We start from the raw sequence: 24,118 nt of genomic DNA, 5'->3' as shown, positions 1-24,118 counted from the left end.
ATGTGGGTCTTTCTCTCCTGGTTTCTCTACTGCTGTCCTCCACTGACATACCTAAAATATGCTAACAAATTCTCAAGTAGAAGCGCTAGGGGCCAAATGAGAAGATTATGACTTGGAATTTGCAAAATCTTGGGTTGAAACCCTGGTTCTGCTCCTCATGGATGATATGACCTTGGGCAAGTCACTTACCTTTTTGCAACCCAGTTTTCTCTTCTGTCAGCTAGAGATGGTTAACATGTGTCTCATAAAGATCCTATGTGGATTTCCTGAGCTGTGGGTAAAGCAATGGGTACATGTTCACATATGTGATAAATGTTCATTTCACTCATTCTTTTTGCACTGATACATAGTTTTCCCAAATAAATATGGTTTTCCTGAATTTAACTCGGATGACCATTATATATACTACTGTGGGCAAGAATCCCTTAGAATAAATGGAGTAGCCATCATAGTCAACAAAAGAGTTCGAGATACAGTTCATGGGTGCAATCTCAAAAACAACAGAATGATCTCTGTTCATTTCCAAGGCAAATCATTCAATATCAGAGTAATTCAAATCTATTCCCCAGCCAGTAATGCTGAAGAAGCTGAAGTTAAATGGTTCTATGAAGACCTACAAAACCTTCTAGAACTAACACCCAATAAAGATGTCCTTTTCATTATAGGGGACTGGAATGCAAAAGTAGGAAGTCAAGAAATACTTGCAGTAACAGGCAAATTTGGACTTAGAGTACAGAATGAAGCAGAGCAAAGGCTAATCGAGTTTTGCCAAGAGAACGCACTGGTCATAGCAAACACCCTCTTCCAACAACACAAGAGATGACTCTACACATGGACATCACCAGATGGTCAATACTGAAATCAGATTGCAGCCAAAGATGGATAAGCTCTATACAGTCAGCAAAAACAAGACTGGAAGCTGACTGTGGCTCAGATCATGAACTCCTACTGCAAAATTCAGACTTAAATTGAAGAAAGTAGGGAAAACCACTAGACCATTCAGGTATGACCTAAATCAAATCCTTTACAATTATACAGTGGAAGTGACAAATAGATTCAAGGGATTAGATCTGATAGACAAAGTGCCTGAGGAACTATGGATGGAGGTTCATGACATAGTACAGCAGGCAGGGATCAAGACCACTCCAAGAAAAACAAATGCAAAAAGGTGAAATGGTTGTCTGAGGAGGCCTTACAAATAGCTGAGAAAGAAGAGAAGCTAAAGGCAAAGGAGAAAAGGAAAGATATACCCATTTGAATGCAGAGTTCCAAAGAATAGCAAGGAGAGATAAGAACGTTTTTCTCAGTGATCAATCTAAAGAAATAGAGGAAAACAATAGAATGGGAAAGACTAGAGACCACGTCAAGAAAATTAGAGGTACCAAGATTTCATGCAAATATGGGCACAAAAAAGGACAGAAATGGTATGGACCTAACAGAAGCAGAAGATATTAAGAAGAGGTGGCAAGAATACACAGAAGAACTATGCAAATAAGATCTTCATGACCCAGATAACCACGACGGTGTGATCACTCACCCAGAGCCAGACATCCTGTAATGTGAAGTCAAGAGGGCCTTAGGAAGCATCACTATGAATAAATCTAGTGGAGGTGATGGAATTCCAGTTGAGCTATTTCAAATCGTAAAAGATGATGCTGTGAAGGTGCTGCACTCAATATGCCAGAAAATTTGGAAAACTCAGCAGTGGCCATGGGATTGGAAAAGGTCAGTTTTCATTCAAATCACAAAGTAAGGCAATGCCAAAGAATGTTCAAAGTGCTGCACAATTGCACTCGTCTCACACACTAGCAAAGTAATGTTCAAAATTCTCCAAGCCAGGTTTCAACAGTATGTGAACTGTGAATTTCCAGATGTTCAAGCTAGATTTAGAAAAGGCAGAGAAACCAGAGATCAACTTGCCAACATCCATTGGATCATTGGGAAAGCAAGAGAGTTCCAGAAAAACGTGTACTTCTGCTTTATTGACTATGCCAAAGCTTTGACTGTGTGTATCACAACTAACTGTGGAAAATTCTTAAAGAGACGGGAATACTAGACCACCTACCCACCTCCTGAGAAATCTGTATGCAGATCAAGTAGCAACAGTTAGAACTGGACATGTAATTACAGACTGGTTACATATTGGGAAAGGAGCATGTCAAGGCTGTACATTCTCACCCTGCTTATTTAACTTATATGCAGAGTGCATTGTGAGAAATGCTGGGCTGGATGAAGCACAAGCTGGAATCAAAACTGCCAGGAAAAATATCAATAACCTCAGATATGCAGATGACACCACCCTTATGGCAGAAAGCAAAGAGGAACTAAAGATCCTCTTGATGAAAGTGAAAGAGGAGAGTGAAAAAGTTGGCTTAAAACTAATATTCAAAAAACAAAGATCATGGCATCTGGTCCCATCATTTCATGGCAAATGGATGGGGGAAATGATGGAATCAGTGAGAGACTTTATTTTCTTAGGCTCCAAAATCACTGCAGATGGTGATTGCAGCCATGAAATTAAAAGACACTTGCTCCTTGAAAGAAAACCTATGACCAACCTAGACAGCATATTAAAAAGGAGAGATATTACTTTGCCAATATAGGTGCGTCTAGTCAAACTGTGTGTTTTCCATAGTGAATGTGAGAGTTGGACTATAACGTAAGCTGAGCACTGAAGAATTGATGTTTTTGAACTGTGGTGTTGGAAAAGACTCTTGAGAGTCCCTTGGACTATGAGGAGATCCACCTAGTCCATCCTAAAGGAAATCAGTCCTGAATATTCATTGCAAGAACTGATGCTGAAGCTGAAACTCCAATATTTTGGCCACCTGATGTGAAAAACTGAATCATTGGAAAAGACACTGATGCTGGGAAAGATTGAAGGCAGGAGGAGAAGCAGATGACAGAGGATGAGATGTTTGGATGGCATTACCTAGCAGTGGATGTGAATTTGAGCAAACTCCAGGAGTTGGTAAAGGATAGGGAAGCCTGGCATGCTGCAGTCCACAGAGTCTCAGTCAGACACAACTGAGCTACTGAACTGAACTTCCCAAATAAACACCACCCCCTACACAGTTCTCAAAAATGATGTCCACCAGCTCACACTTGGTTCATTTCAAGTTTGAAAGAACACCCCCCACCCCACCATAATCATTGCTTCCCAGGAAACCTTCCGAACTACACTTTTTCCACTTTCATATAGAGGCTTCTTCAGAAACCAGTAATATCCAGTTTACACCCCACAGTCTCCATTCATCAGCCCTGTTGTCCTTATATAACCAAATTAATGTCCTTGAATTATTGGCTTACTTCAGCTGTGTTAAGCAATTATCTTCCCTATAGTGACTCTGCTAGGATTGAATCGGATGGAAAGCATGGGCAGGTAGACAGAAATGGGTGAGAGTAGAAATAAACTCCTGTATTATTATGAAGTTAAATCTGGGGGTAGACATGAGGGACTAAAGGAAAGTGGGTTCTCCCTACATAGCTCCAGTACAGTTTGTGGGCTTTAATGGCCCTCCTCATGATAACAACTATCACTGCTCTGTATCACTACCTGAACCAGAACTGGCATTGGTAATGACCTGAAATTATTACCTCTCTGCAAACTGATTCACTAATTGATTCACTACCTAGCCTTTCAGATCTCTAATTTTCTAATTTTATCAGAATATCAGCATTCTCCCAGTTGTCAGTCTTCTTATCTTCCAGCTTTCACCTTATTTTATTTTCTTTCATACCTATGTTGGCTTTAATGGTTTACATTTTAACCCTACTTTCTCTTTGCCACACCTATCTGATTCAACCCTATCAATTCAATTCAGTCAGTTCAGTTGCTCAGTCATGTCCAACTCTTTGTGACCCCATGGACTGCAGCACGTCAGGCTTCCCTGTCCATCACCAACTCTAGGAGCTTGCTCAAACTCATGTCCATTGAGTTGGTGATGCCATCCGACCATCTCATCCTCTGTCGTCCCCTTCTCCTCCTGCCTTCAATTTTATATTTCTTGTAATTTGCTCAAAGATTATTGCCTATATTCAACCTCTAAAAAATTTCAATTTGGTCTTCAGATCCCATTGCTATAATGTTAGACTTGAATTGTTCACTCTTTCTCTAAAATTTGCCCTCAGTCTCCTGTTGCACCAGAGGTGAAAACTTCCTAACTTAGAAATCAGGAGAGCAGAGATCTATCTCTTGCCAGAAGGAATTGGACAATTTAATGATATCAAAATTTGAAAAACTAATTCCTTATGTTCTGATTTATATCTATTCGAAAAAGCTGAATGGTTTTCTACACGGAGTGGCATTGTTCTGTCCAACAGGGACTTCTATTTTCAAATCAAGATCTTTTCTTTCAAAGGGGATTTATAACCTTTCACCTTTAGTGGAAAATGCTGAAGGTGAACCAGACTCCATGAAAAGAATCACAAATCACTTCTCAGTTATTAAGGGTTGAAGTAAAAGTGAAAGTCACTCAGTTCTAACTCTTTGAGACTCCATTGACTGTAGCCTGCCAGGCTCCACTGTCCATGGAATTCTCCAGGCAAGAATACTGGAGTGAGTTGCCATGCCCATCTCCAGGACATCTTCCCAACCCAGGGACCAAACCCAGGTCTCCCACATTGCAGGTGGATTCTTATTAAGGGTTAACAGTTCACAAAAGCAGAAAAACGTGAATTTAGGAATAAGTCCCCTGGTAAGAAGCAAAAACTGTGGTGTTGGAGAAGACTTTTGAGAGTCTGTTGAACTGCAGGGAGATCAAAGCAGTCAATCCTAAAGGAAATCAACCCTGAATATTCATTGGAAGGACTGATGCTGAAGCTGAAGCTCCAATACTTTGGCCACCTGATGCAAGGAACCGATTCATTGGAAAAGACCCTGATGCTGGGAAAGATTGAAGGCAGGAGGAGAAGGGGATGACAGAAGATGAGATGGTTGGATGGCATCACCAACTTAATGGACATGAGTTTGGACAAGCCTTGGGAGTTGGGGACGGACAGGGAAGACTGGCGTGCTGAAGCCCAAGGGGTCGCAAAGAGTCACACATGACTGAGCGACTGAACTGAACTGAAGAAACAAACATCCTGGGGTAGAGAATAGGAGAAAGTGAAAAGTGGGATATAAAGGAATGAAATGCCATTTCTGGGCAAAGTAGATTTACTCCCCAAACCACAGATGGTTCAGGATGGCTGAATCCTTTACTGAGAAGGAACTGGAATTTAGTAACAAAGCCTATTGGATAGGCTTCAAAGTAACCTCATGTTTTACTTACAGCCTCTTCTAGGGAGCCAACATTCTTTAAGTGAACACAAGCAAATGAAAAGAATACAACAATATAACACCATGGAAATGATAACATTCTCTACTACGTATTCATCATTGTCAGGCAGTACATTGAACACATGGATTCTTTCATTTAATGCTATAGCCACCTCTGCAACAGACACTACTATCTCCCCCTTTCTTTTTTCAGTTCAGAAAGCCTCAGGCTCAGAGAGGTAAATTAAGTTGCCCAAAGCCCCTACACTAGCAGCTAGGGGATTTGAATACAGTGCCATTTAACTCTACATATTAAGAGATCAGCTTGCCTTCCGTGTGAACAAGATGTGAAGAGTGACGATGAGATTTAATGAACTGGTTAGGGAGGATAAGGAGGAGGTGGAAGTTCTACAAGGTGGGAAGTGTCAAATAGTTTAGGAAGATGCAGGAAGCAAAAACAATTCCTGCTACCCCATTTCTGCATTTCACATGTCTGTTCATCTCTACCTCCCCCAGTCCTATCTTCCTACCCTCAATATTTTTCCCAAGGAAGCCATACCCATCTCCCCTAATTTCTTGCTGAGTGACATGTCTGTATTTTTTTAGGTAGTAAATAAATCTCCCCCAGAAGTCTCCCAGCACTCTCCTCCACCCTTAAGAAAAGCAAAGACACCTTGTTGGCTGCTTGAAATGTATGAAATGTGATTGTGTTTACTTTTTGGAATTGAAACCAATCACATACAAAAATGCCTTTTTAGGGGAGAAAGATGTCAACTCTGCCTTGCATTCAAATACCTAATCTTTTCTGACTCACATTGAACAACCTTGAGCAAATCACTCTCTGGTTTCTGTTTGCTGCTTGTGCTCTACAACAGTAGTGAGAGAGGCAGCTCCAGGTGCTGTACACTCACTCAAAAAAGCTTTCTACACTCTTTGCTTCTGTTCATTCTTTCTTGATCCAACAAAACTTCTTAAGTTATAAATTAGAGAGTTGGAATGTTTGTTTTTTTGCTTTTTTTTTTTCATTCCAAGATAAGAGAAAAATATCTGACTTCACAAAAACCGTTAGCAGTGTAGTACAGCAGACCATGCCAATATTTTCATTTGACATGTGGCATGTGATACCTCAAGAAAGATGCCACATTTAGAATGATTTCTTAAAGAGAAATTCACTGTTTTGAATATGGTGAAATAAGCTAGTTATTTTACTTGAAAGGTGAAATACCATGGCCCACCCCTTTACAACAGCATTAAAATCTATAATCAAATGTTTTACAAAATCCAAATCTCAGTTTTGCATTCTGAGATTTTTTTCTAATAGATCAGCTGGTAAATAAGTACTTTTTCCATTGAGACAAATGCAAGAACATGAGTATTAAGTCAATCAAGGTATAATAAAACAGAGAAGATAATGATGAAGTTGTTTTCCAGAATATTTTCTGCAGTACAACCAGCTAGTCATTTTGAGAATTTGTTTTGCTTTTTTTTTTTTTTAATTTTCTGATACTTAAAAATACAAACTCATTCTAAAAGTCTTTATTTATTTAGCTTCCTCAGTGTAAGTGGCCATCCTCTGAGCTTTTCTGTCTAACTGTGCACATTTATATCCAAGGATTCATCATACTGAATTGTAAATAAGCACGTGTCTCCAAGATTAGCCACTGAACTTCTTGGGGACAGGGAACCTTGCCATTTCCCCTCTTTATCTCCTAGCAAAGTGTGAGGCAGAGTTGATACTCGGTACATGGTTTTGAAAATGAATTGAATATGACTGTGCTTTAATGGAAATATGATTAATGATGGGGACACTTGTCCAGGATATTTTCCTCCCATTCAGTGAGATAAAAAGTTTAGAAGCAAGTTCCAACATGCAAATAAAATGACAAACATGAAAAAAAGACCCCAAGTAGTTCTTCCCTTCCTGAGCCAAGAAACAGTGCCAAAATCTCATAAAAATAAGTCAGTCCAAATATGCTTATGTTTGAACAAGTCAGAAATATAGTGAAGTTGGATTCTTTTTCTTAGTGTGCCACCCATGATCCAGAATGAAGAAAATAATACAAACTTGGGGAGTTAACAACTTTCAGGGGAGAAACAGCAATCAAATCACCACCACCACCATAAATACCCAGAGGTGGTCTTTGCATTATAATCTCAAGCCCCCAGATTTATCCTCTTCTTTTGGTTTTGATTTTGTTTTGCTTTTATAAAAATATTGTCATAGGATCCACATTCATAGCCAAACAGCTAATCCATGATTCACAAACACCATGAACCATTAAGATAAGACATGATAGTAACAGTGGTGCTTCTCTATGTTAGAATAGCACGTTACAGTTTACAAACCTGAAATGGGTGAATTCAACCGCATCGACATCTTGTATGGTAGAAAGACCGTGTCCTATATCTTATCACCATCTTACAGATGGCAAATACCAAATACCTCACCAGGATTATAAAGCTGTAAAATTCAGCCATAGCTCTCAACAACAGGGTAGAAAGTCAACTATGAGAGCTTCTACTGTTGTCAGGCTGGACTTTGCCATCTTAGTCATTTGGTCCACCATCAAAGCTATCCAAAATGTATATTTGACTTGTATCATTTAAGACAAATAGTTGGATGTCTGAAATTCTATGTATGCTTATTGAGCATGTTCCATGAGTCAGGGTCACATCGTAAATGTGTATGCTAAGTCACTTCAGTTGTGTCTTACTCTTTGCAACCCTATGGACTATAGCCCACCAGGCTCCTCTGTCCAGGCTATTCTCCAGGAAAGAATACTGGAGTAAGTTGCCATGCCCTCCTCCATATATTATTTATATCATAAATGTGTAAGGCACAATATGAATCTAACTTACTGATTTTTAAATATAATTTCAAGCATCACAAGAAAAGTTTTTATTGAACTTCTCATGAAACTCTATGGACCTGCATTATTCTGTTCATTTTCTACAATATGCCTAAGGAAACAAAGCTAAAAAAGTGCTGGTGCTGGAATTTGAAACTGGTTCTGCCCAATCCAAAACCCATTTCATGGCATCATCTTACCTCTCTGAGGATGCAGTAGGGGATATTTCTTATTAACAGGACTGGGAGAGTTTGAGTAGGTCTTTGAGGCAAAATATGGTTGAAAATAAAACACTCTTTCCAAGCGGCAGTCATTATCAACTCATAATTGAAAGTAAACTTGAAGAAATGCTGCAAACTGGTGTCTTCTGACACAAACAGCAGTCTGCAGACGTGTGGCTGAGGTTCCAATTCTCACTTTGTAAACAGTCAGGCTAACCTGATTTGTTTCTTCCTTGCTTCTGTTTCTTTGAAATTGATGTCAGTTTCATTCATGGTAGGAAATTGGTTGTTCCATGGTAAAAAAAAAAAAAAAAAACTACACGTTTATCTCACCTGTTCAACTGAATTTAGAATGGCAGGAGTTGCCTGGTGGCAATTTTATATATGATTTAGATAAATCATGTCTATTTGAAGATAGATTAATTTTGTCTAAAGTTATTATAATGACAGCATTCCTGCATGCCAAGTTCGAGATATGATAATGAAAAGAATATGGGGCTTTTAGAATCCAGCTGTGCTCCTTTTTTTTTTTTTTTTTAAGTTAAATGACCTTGAAGAAGTCATTCCTTTACTCTAAACCTTGGTTTGTTTTCATGTTGTTACAAAGCTCAAATGAGAGCTAAAGGACTTTAAATATAAATCTGAATTATTATATTACCACAGTTATTCTTTATATTAACAAAATAGTATCAAGATAAAAATCTCTTGATGAAAGAAAAATTACATTCTCACTTAAAATTTTTATGAACATTTAGATCAATTTATCCAACGGGGAGAAAAAACATAGACACAGCATTCAGCAAAATGGAGAAATCGGGAGACAATTTCTGAAGGATCTTAAGTCTCTACTTCCTCTTTCCTCATTTCTCATTACTTAAGAGTTACCTCTTCCCTTTCCTTTTCTTTTCCTCTTTAATCCCTTCACCCTAGCAGAAGAGCAAAGAATAAAATGAGTAGTCTTTTGTACCCATTGCTGTTTTGTAGGGTTATCGAAAGAGGAAGAGGGGATGGGAGCCAAGTGAAGCTAGAACTTAACGAGCAGTTGACAAAGGCTCCCAGGGTAGACTCGGAGATCAGAAGGGAGAATGTGGGGCAGAGGCCCTGTAAAGGTCAGGGGACAGCAGACCTTAAAGAAAGATCACAGCACTGAAAGTGTGGTCAGAGCCCTCCTTTCACAATCAGAGAATGAAAGCTTTTCAGCCATCACAATTCTCGTTTAAGCAGACAACGCATCCCTTTATCCCTCATAGGGGATTTGGGGATTACATGAAATCGTGTACATAAAATTGTTTTGAAACTATACAGTTCTGTACAAATGTTATGATGAATACCTCTATCCCCTTTACCTTTATCCTTGCTTTTCCAAGTAGGGCTTGTTGGAGCGTGGACCACTCATAATGATTTGCCTTTTCAGATGTGGTTCACTGGACAGCACAAGGATTAGTTTCATCATTACTTTTTAGGAAACTCTCTGCAGATCAGTACAGTAACATGCTATTCTACACTCCTTGTTAAGTATTTTTTTTTCCTGTTCTGAAAAATCAGGTGCACTATCAAAAGAATCTTAGTTATCCATTTCTTTGCCTTTTATTTATACAGCTATATAATGAAAAGTCACCATACAGTAGGCATTATGCTGAGGTGAAGGAACTGCCATTGGCAATAGCCAGGAAGGGATATCAGAGAATACTGACTTCACATGCTCACATTATTACGCATATAAAACATATTTCTTCCTCTCTTTCTTCCTCTCTCTCTCTCTTTCACGGACAAAACATTTCTAAAATTGGAAGGACGTATCTGCTTCTTGGAGGTGGTAAGGATTGCTTGAGATGCTATAAGAGATGTTCGTTCAACATTTCATGGCTGGAAACAGAGAATAATCACATGGAAGTAATTATGATACAAAGGGAGTGCATTAAAGGAATTTGAAGGCATTGCGCAATGTCAGGCCTCTTCCAAAACATTGTGTGCATCTTTTATTTTTTTTATTAAATCTCAAAATACTACAAAATGATATATTATCATTCATCATTTTCATCACCATCACCATCCTCATCATTCTCCACCTATAATCCTTATATTATATGAGGAACCTGGAAAGCAAGGAGATTTAACTTATTCAGCATTGCCCAGCTACTTTACTGCAGGCCTAGGAAATATCTCCGCATCTATCTGTTTCTAATTCCACTTATTTTCCTCCTTCAGGAGAAATTGTCTGATAACAGCATCCCACAGAGTTGTACCTCTTTTTCTCTGAATGTTTTTGTCATGTTCTTAATGTGATATTTAGAGCTATATATTTTTATTAAATTCATATGGGCTTGGAGCCAAATTTCCTGCTTGGTGGTCTTATCCCCCCAGTTGGATTTCAAGAATCTTTTGGTCAGGACGTTTATCTTATTCTTATGGATATGTCCTACGCTCTCTCTACGTCTAGCTATGTATGAAGATGTCAATGACACAGACTCAAAATACTTGTTGAATACATGGCTTTTCAGGTGAGTGTTGTGATGTGGTCCTAGTATATAATATCTACCTGTAAACTATGACTCTTTGGAACTCAACCTTTTGCAAGTCATAGAATCACCCAGAGGACAGTCTGCTGGGCCCCACTTTCAGAATTTCTGATTAAGTATATCTCAGACAAATTTGTGTTTCTAAAAAGAGCCTGGGGGATGCTGATACTAGTGACTGGGGGCTTTTGAGAACTACCGTTAAGGACCATTGCTATAAAGAATGCATTTGTAATATGCAGTGTGTTCTTCCTACATCATAAATTTCATTAATTAATGAGAAGAAGTTTTCTTCAACCTTGTTAAAGTAATAGAGTCTGAAACGTTGCAATAAATCCTACATTTGCTTGTCCACTGTTGATGACTATTTTGTTGAAGCTAAGGGTGAGAGTTATAGAAGTGAAGTTAGAAATGGATCCACCTGCACTTTACCAGTTTAAATTCTAAACTACCTAAAAATCAAAGGTGAAAATGGATTATTTCCACCTGTGACCCTGTCTGGCTGTAATAAGAAAGGCTGTCAGACAAGACTAGATTGACTTCTTGGTCCTATTACCTGCTACAGACTTTCCCCCTCTGAGCCTCAGTGTCTTCATCAGTGTTTGCAAAGTGGGCCCATAACACTGGTCTGAATAGCAGGGTAAGTATTAAAAGAAATGATGAATATGAGCTTGACCAACACATGGCACTCAGGAAACATCCAAATGCATGAAAATTCACTCAATATCAACATATTTTCAAATTAAAGGGCCACAATCTTTTAAATTCCTTTACCAGTTCAATTTCTACTCATTAGTAGGATGAATTTGAAAAGTAGGTCATTTGAAAAGTTGAGGATTCTGATTCTCTTAATTTTGCTGAATCTGCCTTTTTAAAAGGATCTTGAGTGCCAAAGAAAATTTGAAGATAGCAGGTCATATGAAATTTAAGGCATTAATAGTTATTTTTTCAAATTTCTTTCTCTCTTTATATATATTTCACACACTTGTCTCTGATATTTAAATCTTAGGGGATAAATAGAAAAACATAAACATTTTCCATTTACTTATACTTAAATTCCAAAAAAAAAGGTTTTCCTCATTAGAATCAACTATTCTCATATAATAAAAGAATTGCATATAAAGTAATAAAATGTTAAGATTAGTGAAATAATAATGGTTATAAACAAAGTGATAGGTGATATAATTTTCAAATGTAAATATAGCAGCAGCAGTGTCATTTATTTGAATATTTAAACTCATATTTTACCTCCAAAACATCTTCCCATGCATCATACCAAATAATAATCTTAAGGCATAAGCAAAGCAAGTATTATTTTACCCATTTTACAAATGAGGAAACCAAGGCTCAGAAGCACAGACATCACTAAATGCAAGAGGCTGGGTATAGATTCTGGTCAACAAATTTGTTTTTGTTTTTATTAAAAATAATCTTGTAATAATCACACTATTTTAATTCCACAACTCTTCTTTATTCCCCATATGCAATGCAGAATCAACTTAGAACAAGGACACATTTTCAGAGAAATGTATTACAGAACAATTTTACATAGAAACCACTGTAGGGTTTGTTTTCTTAAAAAAAAAAAAAAAAGACTGTTATTCATGGCAGTCCTCCATGAACCTTAAATAAAGACACGATAGGTTAGCAAACCTATAGTCAATGAGTGCCTAGTCTGTGCTAGCCACTACATCTATAGGCTTTCGTTCTTAATCCTTGTACAGGGTTATCATATATTATCCTGATTTTACAAATGGGAAATTCAGGTACAGAAGGGGAACTGTCCTGCCCCAATAGATCGGGGGATAAGAAGACTTAAGTCTTAGAAATTTGATTCATGTGTCTTAAAGGTACTTTTCACTTTGAAGCCTCCTACTTCCCAAGAGAAAGAGAAAAGATTCATCAGCTGTTGTTCTATGATCATTTTAATGTATTTTCGAATTTGATTTACTAATATTTGCTTGAGGATTTCTGTATCTGCATAAATAGGGATATGAAAATTATAGACCTGTGATTTTCTTTTTTTGTGTTGCCTTTGTCTAATGTTGGTATCAGATTAATTCTGGCCTCATAGAGTTAATTTGGAAGTCCTCCCTTCTCTTAAATTTTTTGGAATAGTTTGAGAAGGATAGGAATAATATTTGGTAAAATTTCTTGTGAAACCATTCAGTCCTGGACTTCTTTGTTTGTTTGTTGGAAGATTTTAAATTACTGATTCAATTTTAAAATAAGGTTATGTATTTTTCTCTGACTCAGTCTTAAAGGATTGTGTATTTCTAAGAATTTATCCATGTTTTTTAGGTTGTCCAATTTGCTGGTGTATAACTAATGATAGTGTTTTCTTGAGATCATTTGCATTTCTGTGAAATAGGTTGTAACTTCTCTTTTAATTTCTTTATTTATTTTAGCTCTTTCTCTTTCCTTCTGGGTGAGGCTGGCTAAAAGTTTATCAGTTTTGTTTATCATTTAGTCTTTTGAAATATAAAGTGATTATTGATTGGTATGTACTTATTGCCATTTTGTTGTTTGTTTTCAGGTTATTTTTGTAGTTCTATTAATTTCTTTTTCTTTTAATTTCTTCCCGTGTGGTTTGGTGATTTTCTTTAGTATTATGTTTGGGTACCTTTTCTCTTTCTCCCTCTCTCTTTTTTTTTTTTTTTTGTATTTATTGTAAACTTTTGATTTGTGGTTACTGTGAAGCTCGTATATGTCAACCTATAAATGTATTTACTTATTTTAAACTGGTACTCATTTAAGTTCAAACACATTCTAAATATCTACATTTTTTTGCTATCTTCTACCATATTTTGTGTTTTTGATGTCATGTTTCATATCTTCAAGTCTACCCTTAGCTATTCATTATAATTATAGTTGATTTTATTTTATTTTTTAACCTTAGGATTGGCTTAAGTGGTTGATACACTATTTTTACTATACATTTGTCTTTACCATTGAAATTTTTTTCCTTCCTATATTTTCTTGTTTCTTGTTACAGTCTTATATTTTTCACTTAAAGAAGACCCTTTAACATTTCTTGTAGGTTCAGTTTAGTATCTCTTTCAGTTTCTGCTTGTCTAAGAAAAATCTCTCTCTCTCCTTCAGTTGTGACCAATACCCTTGTTGGATAGGTTATCCTATCTTACAGGTTGTGGGTTTGTTTTGTTTTGCTTTGTTTCAGTACTTTAAATATACCACTCCCTTCTGACTTGCAAAGTGTCTACTGAAAAAAATCCTCTGATAGCTCTATAGGAGTTCCCTTGTGTATAGTTTTTTTTTGTTTGTTTCCTTTTTTGTTTGTTTGTTTTTGGTTTTTTTTTTTTGCTCTTTCTACTTTTAAAATTATTTCTCTTATTTTTGCCCTTTCAATTATGATATGCCTTGGTGTGGGTCTCTGGGTTCATCTTCTTTGGGAATATCTGTGCTTCCTGAACACAGACTTTTGCCTTCTCTCTCAAATTAGTGAGGTCTTCAGCTATTATGTCTTCAAATATGTTCTCCATCCCTTCCTTGCTTCTCCTGCTGAAACCCCCATGATGCAAATATCTGTACACTTGATGTTGTCTAGAAGTCCCTTCAACTATCCTTGTTTTTTTAGTCTTTGTTTTGTTGTTGTTGTTGTGCTGACTGAGTGATATCCTAGACTCGTGCATTCTTCTCTGTCACCTCCTCTGCTGTTAATTCCTCCTAGCCTATTTTTAATTTTGGTTATTATATTCTTCAGCTCTCATTTTTAAAATATGCTTCCTAATACTTTGTCAATGTTCTCACTCTTCTTTTCCCAAGTTCCTTTAGCATTTTGATTGCTGTTGCTTTGAACTCCTTGTCAGATAAATTATTTGCCTCTGTTTCAGTGAGAATCTTTTCTAATATTTTCTCATTTTGTCTCATTTGCAACATAGTCCTCTCTCTTGTCATTTTGTTTGACTTTCTCTGTCAGTATGAAATTAGGCAAAGCAGTCACCTCTCCTGAGGATATGTCCTCCTTTGGGAGCATCCCTCTGCAGTCTCCATGTACCCAGTGGCTTTGATGGGAGCCCTGGGTCTGAAGTGAGTGCACGCTGCATCTTCTGGGGATGTGTTGGCAGCTGCCACCTTGGTAGGAATGGAGTAAGAGGAGCTAGAGCTGGAGCCAGGTTAGGGCTAATGGTGTTTGCTGCCTTATGAGGGGGTGGGAGGGGGACCCGAGGTGTTAGAGAGGGGCCCTGAGGGGGTTGGGCATCTCTGGGATGTGATGGCAGTCTTCCCTTCACTTGGGGGTTTGCTGGGGCCTGAGGGCTTTGAACTGTACTTCTGAGATGGCTCTGGGTTCTCAGTCTGGCAAGAGGCAAGGCAACATCCTGATCTGGTTTTGCTCCTTCCCCTGTGTATGGCACATGTGCAATGGTAATGGCAGTCTCTGCCCTGGCCAGAGGCAGGGCCAGGCCCCAAGCTGGCCCTGTTCCTTCTCTACCATGATAATAGCACTCTCTGTTTTAGCAGGAGCAATCCAGAGCAGGGAGGGCCAGAGGAGGGCCTGGTATGGGCTCACAATCATGTCACATACATACTTCTAAAGCAATACTTTTCAGTAAAAACACCCAGAAAGCAAGGAAATCAATCTAGAATTTGGCTGCATACAAGATAATGCAGGAAGATGGCTAAACAAAATCGGATAAGGTACCAAAGCGAAAATAGTTGCTGGGTGGTGCCTGTTACAAGGTGCCTTGTGGGTGTGTGTGTGTGTTTAGTTTTCAAGAAGCTGCTTTTCTCCATCATCTTAAAGTTATTATTATAATGACAGAACAATATGCTTTCATGTTGAAAAACTATAATTTACTAGTATTTCCCATAATTGTTTCATTTTCATAGGCTTATAAACAGTAAGATGCTGATATATTTTAACCTCCTCAATTTAGACATCAGTGATTGCTAGGGAAGTAGTGGGAATAAAGTTATGCCAGCACAGGTTTTAATTGTGCTAGCTTAATATATTTTAGATAAATTGAATATTAAGGAGATGGTTTCATTATTTAAAAAACTTTCTTGGAATTTTAGTAAAAAATAAAATAAAAAGATTATTTATCTGAGATTTGAACATACATAACACCTTCAAGGTCCATTATATGTCAATCACTTTGCAATTAACCTCTGGTAGCATTTAGTTTATTTATGCTAATGTACACTTCTAAACTTCAAGGCAGATTTCCTTTGGGAAATCCCTAAGCTTTTTTTTTTTTTTTTCCAATATTTTTAAGATCAACAACAACAACACTCTCTCCAACATTTACTGAGTACCTATTATTGCTATATATTATCTCTTATTGTAATTAACCCTGTGAAATCAATATTATTATCTACACTTTACAGAGATCAGCTTTAAGTGGATTACAAAAGGACACTTTCTTGAAAGCAGTGAAAATGGATTGCAAAAGAACACTTTCTAGAAAGTGGTAAAAATGGAAATCTAATATAAGTTTTCTAACTCAAACATCCACAGCATTTCACTGAGCTAAATTGCCCAGAATAGTAGCTACTCAATAAAGAGTTGTTGAGTCAGTAGATGAACAAATTTTAAGTTCAAATGAGTGTTTTTGCTCCCCAGGATCATTAAAATGCCATTTTAAAATGACGTCATACATTCTCTACCAATTAAGGTACATTTAGCAGAATATGGTCTATTTGGTTTAAATTGATTCACTTGACTGGGTTTGGTTTGTTGTAATAGGCCCTGGTACGGCCCTCCCTAGAGCTTTAAATAATGTTCCTAGTTCACCCCAATCACTGTACCTAAAGTGCAGCTAATTAAGTAGGAGAAAAAGGAAAAAAGGACTTTCTCCACAGGAAAGTCATTTTGTCAGGCTGACTATTTTTGATGGCATTTATTAGCAGAGTGGAACCAGTAGTGAAAGAATGGCTAAAATGGGTGAACTTGCTCATTAGTCACAAAGACTGGAAGGCATAGAATTGTTCAGAAGCCTTTCCATCCTTCCAACTTTGTTGTAAACATTTGGGGATTCAATCCCCAAGCTCAGGAAGCCATCATCTTCTTTTTGAAACAGGTGAACAGCAAACAAACTGGCTACTGTTTCACATGCTTACTGACACAAATGTTGTCAGGATCTGGAGTGTAGTGTGTGTTTGTCTGTATGTGTGTGCCTCTCACACACTAATGATTGTGTTATATAAAATGGTCCAATGGAATTCCTGAGGTCCCTATACTCATCTGAGAACTGCTGTCAGCAGATGCTAGATACCATGTTTCAGTTACTGCTAGAGACGATAAAATGGTTGATCCTTCCTAATTTTTGGTCTCTTTCTCTCTTAAGCCACGAAGTATCTACCATTGTGTCACTCACACGTCTACATAAAGAGTTAGGAATGAACAAGAAAGTTGAGAAGCATAAGGAAAGTATACTTATCAAACTTCTATTCTTTGTGCAATAAAAAGAATTTTGTGTACATCACCCTACTTAATTCTGCTTATGTGGTATTGTTTTAGTTTTGTGTGCATGGTGGAAAATTAGGACCTTAGAGGCTAAGGATCATATCTGGGATTATAAAGTCATTACGTGCAAATTCCAACTCAGGACTCAGGTAGAGAGAAAAAAAATCTAGAGATTCTTGTAAGAAATCATGTGATATAACCACTTGGGGAAAGAATAAGTACTGTTAACTCTTTTAACAGATGCACAGCATTCAGATGACAGCTTTTAGGTATCATGTCCTCACTTCCATGAGCCTCCCTGGTGGCTCAGAGGTTAAAGCATCTGCCTGCAATGCAGGAGACCTGGGTTCAATCCCTGGGTCGGGAAGATCCCCTGGAGAAGGAAATGGCAACCCACTCTAGTACTCTTGCCTGGAGAATCCCATGGATGGAGGAGCCTGGTAGACTACAGTCCACTGGGTCGCAAAGAGTTGGACAAGACCGAGTGACTTCACTTTCACTTTCTTCCACTTTCCTCACTTCCAGTGAGCACACGTCTGAAATGTTGAATTTAATTCAGATAGCCATATTTATGAAACATTCATAGATTTCTATATATACAAAGATGTACAATAAATAAAGGATTCAGAAATCATATGATAATTTTTTTATCAATGAAGGTATTTATTCATAAAATACCTTAATCTAACTCTCTCATTGGAGAACTTGATGCTAAAGGCCAGAGATTTATTATAATTCCTTTGCTAAAGATCACTGACCTTTCTACTATATCAAGTACAAATAATTAAACAATCTTAGAAAGAATTTTCTCACAAGCACTAAAATCTCAGGCGCATTTTAAGGCAAAAGTCTTACTGCCAGGATTCATATACTATCTTCCCTTAGAAGAAGAAATCTTCAGAGAAAATAACCATAGTCCATGAAGTCCAGGAAGAGAACAGGAGGATCAGTGAGAAGGTGTTGCAGGGGAGCAAATACAGATTCATTAAAAATCTAAATGTCTGAGAACAAATGGGAAAAGACAGAAAACTAATATTCTCTTTCTCAAAACAAATTATGCTACCAAAATAGTGTTGTGGAATAAAACTATGTCTTAACCATCTTAAAAAGGGAAACTAATGCCCTGTTGTTTTTTTTTTTTTGGATTACAAATAATAAATGTCAGAGATTAACAGTAACCCAAATCTTTTTGGCTGCAAGCCTGATTCTTGATTTCCCACCATTGACTCCCAGAAGGCATTTAAGTAAAAATTATTCAGTTGCCTGTCAGGGGTGTGTTGAAAAGAACCTCACACTGGGAAACAGGCTGGTCTTCATGACCTCTTAGATCTTTTGAATTTCTAAGCTTCTTTGATTTTATGATGCAGCTGGTTGGCATACGTATAATACTCAGGTAAGGCTAATGTTGGAAATTGGTGCTTAAAAATAGAGCTTTGGAGACTTTTCACTTACCTTGATCTTCTCTGCATTGCTCTGTGGATGACTGGCATTTGGCTCCATTAAAGTTCCTACACCAGGGGCAAAATGTTAGAAATTGCTCCCTCCGACCTTATTATAACATGGTTCTTGGCAGGTAAGCCACTTGCCAGCTCCAGAGTGATTTGCTTGGTGTGAGGGTAATTACTCTAGGGTTAATTACAGAGTCCTTCAACTTCATTACACTGAATCCTCAGAGCTAGACTCTATTTTATTTTATTTTTTTTTGGATTTAGTATGCAAAACTGACTACATATAAATGTACAGATCATTTGCAGACATGATCCTATATAACTGAATAAACTTCTAAGGAACTGAATGGCAAGGTTTACGCGATTCTTCCATTGCTGCCTCACATCCCTTCCCTTAGTACTCTGGGCATTTAATGATATGTATTAGGGGGTTCCTAGATTCATCGTGAGTTGGCTGGGCAAATGATTTAGAGATCAGAAGCTTATATCCATATCATGAGACATTTCAAAATTATAATTCCTCTTTCTAAAACATCTAATACTGTTGAACACTCCTTTTTTAAAACGCTTTCCTGTGTTGCCTCTAAAGAGACATTTTTTTTTTTTTTTGCTTTAAGTAGCAGAAAACTTAACTCAGTGTGGCTGAAGTAATGATATTTTTGTCCTATTATTTGCAAAGTATGAGACGTATAGAGGTAGGAACACAGCCCCTGGTGAGTACAGTGGGGGTCTGGCTCCTTGGATTATCTTGTTCTGTCCTTCTCAATGTCAAGTTTGTCTTCAGTGTCTTGTTGGGAAGCAAGAAGATACAGTAGGGACTGTACAGGAAGAACCATGTTTCCTTAACTCCTCTAGAGTCTTCTCAGTCTCACGGGCTTTTCTCCAGTCATGGACACTTCAGTGCTCATCGTGTTCTATCTTTAAACTTCTGTTTTCAATCTAGAGATCATTTGTGGGTTATCGTCTTATATAGCAGACATAATCTATCATAGATGCATGGTGTACAGTGATGAAGGGAACAGACTTTGGAGACAGGCAGCCCAAATTTGAATTCCAATTTGATCTTTTAGCAGTTTTTAAAGTTATTAATCAGTAGACATGAGAGTCTTCAAACCCCATGACATTCTTTCTTCTATGATAGTCAGAACTTCTGTCTTCTCTTTAGGGAAATGTACCAAATTGGGAGGGAGAGAGGGAGAGAGGGATGGGTAGATTGATAGATTTGATAAATATGGATATATATTCTGTGAATATGGATAAATTATATAGATATAGGTTCTATATACATAAATATAGAAGTAAATATAGATAGATGTACTCTATAAAGTATAGTATATAGTGTTAGTCGCTCAGTTGTGTCAGACTCTTTGTGACCCCATGGACTGTAGCCCACCAGGTTCCTCTGTCCATGGAACTCTCCAGGCAAGAATAATGGAGTGGGTTGCCGTTTCCTCCTCCAGTGGCTCTTCCCAACCCAGGGATCGAACTCAGGTCTCCTGCATTGCAGGCAGTTTCTTTACTGTCTGAGCCACCAGAGAAGCCCATACACTAGAGAGATATTTATATATCCTGGAGATAACTCTAGCGAGCTAGAGCTCCAAGGGACCTCAGCACCTTAACCTTTACCCAGCCATGCCTAAGGTTTTATAGAGGGGCCTATTTTACATATGGTCCAAAGAGAAGTAACTGGTCAAGATCCCTTGATGAATCCTTGCAAGAAATGAGTCATATATCCATTCTTATGGCTCCTAGTCCAGAATATGGCACTCAAACCAAGACTTTCATTTTAAATATTTCTGCAGGGCAGACACATCTGGTCATATCATTTTGTCAGATCATTTGGCTTTCCTTTGTAAAGAAGATGAAAATCTTGAGAAAGCTTCAAATGAAAGAACAAATTAAATGAAAGAACAATGTATATGTATGTATATGTCTGTTAACACTGAATATAAATCTTGCAGTTTCTTATCACTCCTTTAGCATTTTTTTTTTCTTTTTCAGAATTGCTTTCCTTTTCTTTGCTACTATTAAACAACCATTTTTGAAGAGTATATATATTATGCAGAATTAGAAAATCAGTTTAAAATAGCGCTAACAGTTAAGATATTTTATGGGACTGGGGAGATGAGCTTCATTGTAACATTATTTTTTAAGTCAACGGTAAAATATATAGAAAATTGAAAAAAACAGCACTTTTGATTTTCAGAGTAAGAAAGTAAGCACTGACTTTATTATTTAAATAGCTCTTCAGCTTTCTTTGGAAGATGAGTAAGGAACAGTTCATAAAAATAAGTTTATGAACATTATTTATTGTTTACATGTTCAGTTATTCACATATCTATTAAAGAAACTCAGATGGTTAGTTAATCTCATATTTACTAAATGTCTTAAAAGCATTAAGTGTTGTGCTGGGTCATCACATGAATCTTAGTCAATATTCTTAAGGAGTTTACCATATAGTAACATGATCCCTATGAGTGTGAGTAAACTCTGGGAGTTGGTGATGGACAGGGAGGCCTGGCGTGCTGCAGTGCATGGGGTGGCAAAGAGTCAGACATGACTGAGTGACTGAACTGAACTAAACTGAACACCATCCCTGTGGATCATACCCTAGTTTATGAAAGTTGTTTTTATTGTTGCTTTTATTTACATGAACACATGCTGCTATTTATAGTAATTTTATAGGTAAGTTGGTAGGTATTTTTATCTTCTTTTCATTTTGCAGACAATAAGATAGAGGTTTAAGTATATTAAGTGACTTAGCTCAAAATTTGCACCCAAAGCACCTAACTCCATGCCCAATGGAATTATAACCATGACAGGCCTCAGGTATTAGTAATGAGAAAATTTGCATCATTTCTCCATTTCCCATTTTATAAAACTGGAACCTCAGTCTATCTTATTAGTAGTAATGCTCTAAAACTGAGGGAAAAACAAAGTAAAAATGCTACTGGATAGTAAATTTTGCTTATAAAACACATTATTTGTTTCAGTATTGAAGTCCCTTTTGTATATACCAGGTCCCACCTTGGATTATATGTTTAGGTTTCACTTTATTAGCATTTTCACTCTTCCCAAAACAAGCAAAACAAACAAAAATTAACTCTAGATGTTTTTACACATAATGCTTATTCAACAGCAATGTGTTAAGCTGAATTATATACATCTACCTGAAAGAGGAAGCTTATTATAAATTGACCTGCATAATTAAACCCCTCATGAGATGGGCTTTTCCCTGGTGACTCAGTCAGTAACGAGTCTACCTGCAGTGCGGGAGACCTGGGTTCCATCCCTGGATCGGAAATTTCCCCTGGAGAAAGGAATGGCAACCCATTCCAAAGTTCTTGCCTGGAGAATTCCATGGACAGGACCGAGAAACTTTCACTTTTCACACTTCACCAAAGTGATTTTGAAAAAGAAGCAGAACAAAGTTCCAGTATTGTGAGCTGAGAGAGAAACTTAACATTTTGTGTGTGTGTGTGTGTGTGTTTTGGCAATAGAGACAGTTGGCAGAAACATCCAGGTTTTCTGCCAACATACAAAGAGATGATATGACACTAGCCTGGTGGCTAGGAGCAGATTTGGGGCCAGAGTCCCTTGGTTTAAATTACAACTGCCTCCCTTACTAATTCTGTGGCCTTTGGAGTTATTTCAGTGATTTGAACTCCACACACCTCTTTTCTCTCTTAATTTTCTCCTGTATCATGAGGATGGTAGTGTCACTAACTCTTTGGACTGACATTAAGAGTAAATGATTTTAATGTACGTAAAGTGCTTATATCACTTCAGCAACACATATTCTAAAACTGAAAGGACACAGAGAAGTTTAGCATGGCACCCGTGTAAGAATGACACGCAAACTCATGAAGCATTCCATATTTTTAATGAGATTTCTTAGTGGCTCAGACAGTAAAGAGTCTACCTGCAATGCAGGAGACCTGGGTTCCATCCCTGAGTCGGGAAGATCCCCTGGAGAAGGAAATGGCAACCCATTCCAGTATCCTTGCCTGGAGAATTCCATGGACAGAGGAGCCCCAGTCCATGGGGTCGCAAAGAGTCAGACATGACTGAGCGACTAACACTTCACTTCACTTCAAAGTACTCAGAGTTTAGCACATAATGACCACTCTTAAAACGTTTGTTGTCATTTTCATACCTGTATCCTTCTTCAGCAGTGAGTTTCATGTGAACTGGGAGTACCTCTAATTCCTGGGCCTTCAGTTTCTAGCACAGGACTTGGTTGTGAATTGAATAAGCCAGTTAGATGATTAAGGCTTTATATTGTTTGCTTTCTTGCCAGACTCATTCCACTCAAAAGCATGATGGGAGAGCTCCTGAAGAGTTCGAGGACATGCCAGAGAAGCCAGGGGTTTATGTGCGACTCCTTTCAGGGATTAGAGAGGAGGTGTTGTTTTGTTTTGTTTTTGTCTCTTTAACCTTGTAGCTCCATTGGTAAAGAATCTGCCTGCAGTGCAGGAGACCAGGATTTGATCCCTGGGTCGGGAAGATCCCCTGGAGAAGAAAATGGCAACCCACTCCAGTATCTTTGCCTGGAAAATCTCATGGACACAGGAGTCTGGTGGGCTGCAGTCCATGGGGTTGCAAAGAGTTGGGCACGACTGAGCAACTAATACTTACTTACTTACTTAACCAGATCCAGAACATAAACCAAGTCCAAAGAAATAAATGGCAATAAAGATAGGTAGAAGGAGTAGATGGAAAGAAGAAAGACATGGAGAGATGCCAAGGTAGAGAATATTTATTGCCGTCACTGTCGTCTGCCCTGCAGCAGATAGTATCTTCTTTAATACAGAGAGGTTTTTTTTTTTTTTTCACTCTTTCTTCAAGTGTTTATTTCATTTGAAGTACCTTCTTTCGTGTTTTGAGTAATGAAAGAAGTCACATTCCTGTTAGTGCTTGGAAACCAAGTACACATTCGTATATACACACACACACACATACACACACAGTTTGAAAGGAAACGAGAAGATTCATTTGAACATTTTTACATGTCAATAGAGGTATTATGTAATAGTAGCTATCTTGATGTGGTCTTTCTATTCTTGCAAAGAACAGAATGAATGTGCTTAATAGGAAATCATTGCAACTCACATTCTGTCTCTGAGCCAAATTCCCTTTACAACTTTCTAAAATTCTCCTTTTTTCTAATTTTTAATTAATGGACTAAGCAACTATATGTATGATTCCTAACTGGTTCTTATGATTGAATGAATGAATGGATGAAAGAGTGGATTTTACCAGTACAAGAAATACACCCAAGTGAAATTTCTAGAGCAAGCAGACCAGGGAATTAATGAACTCTGCCTTCTGAAATCAGATAAAAGGAGGATTTCTTTCAATTTTATCACAACCAAGAGTTAAAGCATATGATGTATTAAA

General features: G+C 37.6%; 1 long non-coding RNA gene and 1 other non-coding gene across 12 annotated transcripts in view; both read left to right on the top strand.

Moving 5' to 3' along the window:
• The window catches only part of LOC145524755 (uncharacterized), a 402,061-nt gene that overhangs the window by 2,224 nt on the left and 375,719 nt on the right, over positions 1 to 24,118 (top strand). For 3 of the 11 annotated variants that reach the window (XR_014067809.1, XR_014067810.1, XR_014067807.1), the window contains exon 3: positions 17,152 to 17,234. The exons of the other annotated variants lie outside the window; for them this stretch is intronic. This is a non-coding gene — a long non-coding RNA (uncharacterized LOC145524755). The remainder of the gene's footprint in view (positions 1 to 17,151; positions 17,235 to 24,118) is intronic. 11 annotated transcript variants of the gene reach the window in all.
• On the top strand, positions 22,490 to 22,601 carry LOC145524905 (U6 spliceosomal RNA). Its single transcript, XR_014067940.1, has one exon. It is a non-coding gene; the product is annotated as a U6 spliceosomal RNA (small nuclear RNA).

The sequence above is a fragment of the Giraffa tippelskirchi genome, chromosome 10, assembly GCF_054371585.1.
Source record: "Giraffa tippelskirchi isolate mGirTip1 chromosome 10, T2T-mGirTip1v1.2.pri, whole genome shotgun sequence".
In the NCBI taxonomy this organism is placed as follows: domain Eukaryota; kingdom Metazoa; phylum Chordata; class Mammalia; order Artiodactyla; family Giraffidae; genus Giraffa; species Giraffa tippelskirchi.
Note: the sequence above shows the minus strand (reverse complement) of the source record. Positions and strands in the feature narration are given on the sequence as shown.